This window comes from Propithecus coquereli, unplaced genomic scaffold, assembly GCF_000956105.1.
Source record: "Propithecus coquereli isolate 6110/MARCELLA unplaced genomic scaffold, Pcoq_1.0 Scaffold610, whole genome shotgun sequence".
NCBI lineage: Eukaryota > Metazoa > Chordata > Mammalia > Primates > Indriidae > Propithecus > Propithecus coquereli.
In genome coordinates this window covers 390,087-395,782 of record NW_012152064.1, presented here as the reverse complement: position 1 = coordinate 395,782, position 5,696 = coordinate 390,087, and positions in this window count along the sequence as shown.

Genomic DNA, 5,696 nt, shown 5'->3' with positions numbered 1-5,696 from the left:
ACTTGGGGACTTAATGCTCCTTTTCTGTTTCAGTGGTGGAAAGCTGAACTTGTGTTCTTATCTATCAAATAGTGAGTGCTGCTGCTGCTGCTGGTGATGGTATCTGTCATTTGTACTTCATTGGACTATGTGACCATCAAAGAGAAAATTATCAGAGGATTATGTACCCACATTATGAAACAATCCATTATTTTAAAACACATTGGCAATTCCATACATATGTCTGTGGGCCTGAAACCATGTACACATTACTCGGATCATTCAAGTGGGCTATTTACACTAGCACACTTGCCTGGACTCCGGTCTACCCGCCGTCTCCCAAATGTTACGTAAATAAACCCTCAACAGTACATAACACTGGACTCCAGTGATCCTCCCTGGGAGCAACACAATCCTTCATGTAGAGACACACTGCGAAGAGCTCTGTACATAGGCATATCCCACTTTCAGAGAAAGCTAAGTCTATTTTGTATTATCTTATTTTTCTTGAATTCTTCATTTGATCATTACGAATTGAAGGATCTCAATGCATTTAGCAAAGAATTTGGTGAATTAACAAGTGAGGACTCTCTGGAGTTATAATTACTGGTTTAGTCTGTGTCCACATGGCATACAGAGAAGACATAATAATAAGATGGATTACTATATGCAAGTCACTGGCTACTTTTCATGTACTAACTTAATCCTCACAACAGCCCAAAAAATTTAAGCATCTTATCTCTATTTATAAATGACACAGAAAGATGAGTGATATTTTCTCAAGATCACACATCTAGGAAATTGTGGAGCTGGGATAAACACAGATAATCTGGCTATGGAGATATGGCAGCAGACTTAACCTGTATTCTATACATTCTGCATGGAAATAAAAAGATGTCCATGGGTATAGCCAGATGGACTCATTTATATAAAATAAGGGTTTTTGTTTGTTTGTTTGGCTTCTCTGTATATGGCAGTAAAATTCAATCAATAGGGTTGTTTTTTTAAATTCCATTTGAATTTGAGCTATATTGATATGGACTTAATATGGTAGGTAAGTCTTTGGGTCCGATCTTAGGGCAAAGGAAGTGCTATCCCCTAAACATAACAAGATTGACCCCTGTCTCCCTTACCTTAATTGTCTTCTACTTTTGGAATTCTCCCTTCCCATACAGAATTTCCCGCTCTATCCAACATCTTTACAGATCTCCAGCATTTTACCCCATGGTCACTTAAAAATGTCTCTTACACTTTCGAACCTTTCAAATTCATTTCTCAGGCACCATATCCATAATCATAAACATGAGGCTATAAGATTAAAATAACATGTTGTACATCTGTCTGGAAAAATTCAAGAAATTTTCGGGATGATGAGGGGTCTGAAAATCATGAAGAATAGATGAAGGATCTGAGGGTGTCTAAGATGAATAAGGACAAAGTTTCTCATAGACGTTCAGCTAGTTCTTCCCTTGCCTGTCCTCCATATTCACTCATGTACCCTGTCTTTGGATATTCGTCAATAGGCTGGTTACCTGTTGCTTCTGGGCAGGCATGGTCTGCCCTAGGCACTCTTCAATAAAGCTGATCCATCATGCTGGTCTCTGGGTCATTTGTGGCATGACAGGAGGGAGGTTTGGCGGACAGGGCCCTGAAGCAATTAGGGGCAGCAGTAGCCAGCCCTTATCACATCCTCATTGGGGACATAGCCTCTTAGGACGTATTGTCATGGTGACCTACCTCTCCCCAACAAGACTGTGTCTAAATCACCTCAGGGGCCATGCATTCTAGGGCATAGGTGATACAATGAAAGAACAAGGCCTAGAAGTACACAGATCTGCAGTGAAGTAGAAAACAGTCCTCAGGTTCATTGCCTGAATACTATCCATGTAGTGCAACTGAAAACCCTATTTTCAGAGGGGCTGTTGGGGCAGACACATATGGTGATAATTCAAGACTGAAATTCTAGTGAGGAAATAAAATAATAAGAGAGTTATGGACAAATGAATTCTGATATGCTTTTTTGACTAATATTTTTTTAGAAAATGTTTATTTGTCAAACTATTTCCACCTTTGCATCTTATCACTTATCTGTGTTTATGTGTAAGGGGGAAATGCCTTATCACCCTTCTGTAAGTAAACATGCTCCACGATGGAAGTGTCTTTTCCTGCTCACCCCTTTTTACATCTTTTGGTAAATAACACTGGGCCAGGTGGGTACACAGAGAATAATTGGAATGAAGGTAAGCAGAGGAATAATTGCTGATTCCTGCCTCAGATCTGAGTCTGTTTCTGAAAATGATGGGGTTTTCTTTCTCTTGCAACTCTGGTTTTCCTGACTGCCATTCATGCACAGTTGCTTCTTTGCTTCCTGGTGTCCTGGAACTGTCAGAGATGAAGTAGGTGACCCCCTGGGGTATGCGCTAATCTCCTATTCAATCAGAACCCAGATGACCAGTCTAGGATGCAAGATTGGGGAGGGAGTGCACTGCAGTAGAAGTGATTGGTCTGTCCTCTATGCAATAACGAACGTTTGTTGTTACTGCAGACTAACAGGTTTACAAATAAGTACTTTGCAAAAGATTAAATAACACTTTAAGGAGTTGAAGAATTACAGTTATTAATATCTCTGAGATTTTTAGCTCAAAATGATGAGGAGATGGTAATTCTCGGAAAACACAGAAGGAGGAACAACATGAGAACGCCAATGATGAGTTCAGTTTTGACATACCGAGCTCAAGGAAAAGGCAGACATATGAAGCAATAAATTATTAATAGAAATTTTGGCCTGGATCTTAGGTATTTCCTCATATTATAAGCTTGTGAGTCAAAATTAATAAAGATGATTGAATCACATTTGATAGATTTAACTGGAGGAACAGAGTCAAGGAAAAAAAATGAAATAAAGATGAATACAAATGCTTGAGAAATGGACTTTGGCAGACCAAAGAAGGAAAAAGATGAAAAGTTGACCAAGAAAGGAATCACAAGAGTACAGTGTTCTGGAAGCTAAGGGGCCAGATAGTTTTAGCAAGATGAGGGTGATGAGGAAACAAGAGAAAGTAGTGAAATAAAACAGAGGGAACTGCTTTTATACTTTTTCCTATGGGAAAAATGCACAATTACCATTTACCAAACAATTACTAGAGAGTATATACTGAACACCTTGCTAAGAACTTTATGAAAATCTCATTTAATTATCTTAGCAATACAATGTAGCTACAGTCTTAACTACCAAGACCCCTGAAATGCAGTGGCTTAAATAAGACAAAAATTTTATTTCTCTCTTATCTAAGCGTACAGTGGTGAGCAGCTCATAGTCGGCAGGGCTTGCAAGGCAGCTTGGCTTCACGAGGTTGTACAAGCCACAGGTGGGTGGTTGGTCTTGCCACAGTCAATATAAGCCTTCTGTTGGTAGGTCCAAGGTACTATTCTGATTTTCCATGGCCCAAGCATCAGGAAAGCAGAAAGAGAGACACTGTTCTTAAGAGGCTTAGAGAGAGTAAGTGATTTTCACAGAATCACACACCTGGTATGCGGCAAAGACAAATTAAATTCAGGTCATATTGGTTCCAACTTTATTTTGAGACGAGTGTAGATTCATATGCAATTATAAAAAATAATACAAAAAGATCTCACGTATCCTTTACCTAATTTTTCTCAATGGGAACATCTTGCACATATACTGTCACAGCCAGTGTATTGACATTATTACAATCAAGGAATAGAACATTTTCATCACCACACGGATCCATCCTTTTGCTTTTTTATACACACATTTACTTCTCTCTCACCCACACCCCTTTCTTAACCCTTGGCAACCACTAATCTATTCTCAATTTCTATAATTTCTTAATTTGAAGGAGATACATATATATATGGAGATTTATATATATATATATGTAAATAAATAAATGGAATCATACAGTATGTACCTTTAGTGACTGGCTTTTTTTTAAATCACCATAATTGTGTAGAGGTTCATTTAGATTGTTACATCTGTGTCAATGGTTTGTCCCTTTTCATTGCTGAGTAATATTTCAAGGTATAATACCACAGTTTTTTTAACCATTCCCTCTTTGAAGGAGATCTTGGTGGTTTCTAGTTTTGGGCTATTACAAACAAAGCTGCAATAAACATTAATATACAAGGGTTTGTGAGAACATAAATTTTCAGTTCTCTGGGACAAATTCCCACAAGTTCAATTGCTGGGCCCTATAGTAATTGCGTGTATTTTTTTTTAAGACTGCCAAACTGTTTTCCAAAGTGGAAATGGACTGTTTTACATTCCTACCAACAGTGTATGAGAAATACAGTTTCTCTGAATCCTTGCCAGCATTTGGTGATGTCACCATTTTTTATATTAAAATGATATCTCATAGTGGTTTTAATTTGCACTGCCTTATAGTCTGGTGATTTTAGACATCTTGTCATGTGTTTATTTTCCATTTGTATATTCTCTTTAGAAAACGTCTTTTTATGTCATTTGCCCAATTGTTAATTAAACAAACGATTGATTTTTGATATTTCTTTATGTATTCTATTTTCTAGTCTTTTGTGGAATATGTAGTTAGCGAATATTTTCTCCTTGTCTGTAGCTTCTCTTCATCATCTGTCTACATTGTCTTTAGTAGAGCAAAACTTTTTAGTGTTGAAGTCCTATTTAGTAATTTTTAAAATGAGTCATGCCTTTGGTGTTAAGTCTGAGGATTCTTTGCCTAACCTTAGAACACAAAGATTATTTCCTATTTTTCTTAAAACTTTTATAGTTTTACAATTTACACTTAAGTCCGTGATATATTTTACGTTAATTTTGGTACAAGGTGTAAGGTTTGTGTTTGTTTACTTTTGTTTTTTAACCTATGAACGTACAATTTTGCCAACACCATTTGTTGAAAAGGTGAACTTTCTTTCATTGAATTGCTTTTGCGCTTTTGTCAGCAATCAATTGGCCATATTTAAGTGAGTCTATTTCTAAGTTTTCTATTCCATTCCATTGCTCCTTATGGTCTATCTGTCTGTTAATATTCACAGTTTTTCTTAAACCACTTAAATGAGGTAAGATTGCCATACAAAAAACTTTACGTATTTAATGTATACAACTTGATGAGTCTAGAAATAAGTATATGGATAAAACCCATCAGCACAATCTATGTCATGAACATATCCATCACCTCCTCAATATTCCTCCTGTCCTCTTTATTAATTATTATTATTATTTCTCATAAGAACACATAATGTATGTAAGATTGACCCTCCTAGCAAATTTTTAAGCATACAATACAATATTGTTAACTGTGGGCACTCTGCTGTACAGTAGATCTCTAGGAATTATTAATCTGGTGTAACTGAAATTTTGTTGTACTCCTTGACTAATATTTCCCTGTTTTTCTTTTACTCCAGCACCTGGCAACCACCATTTTACTCTCTGCTTCCATGAGTTTCACTGTTTTAGATTCTTCAGTCAAGTAGAATCATGTAGTATTTGTCCTTCTGTGTCTGGCCTATTTCATTAGCATAATATCCTCCAGGTTCAGCCATACTATCATAAATGGCAGGATTTCTTTCTCTTTAAGTCTAGATAATATTCCGTTGTATGAATATGCCATAGTTTCTTTATCCATTCATCTGTTGATGGACATTTAGTTTGCTTCCCTGTCTTGGTTACTATGAACAATGCTGCAATATACATGAGAGTGCAGATATTCCTTTGAGAACCT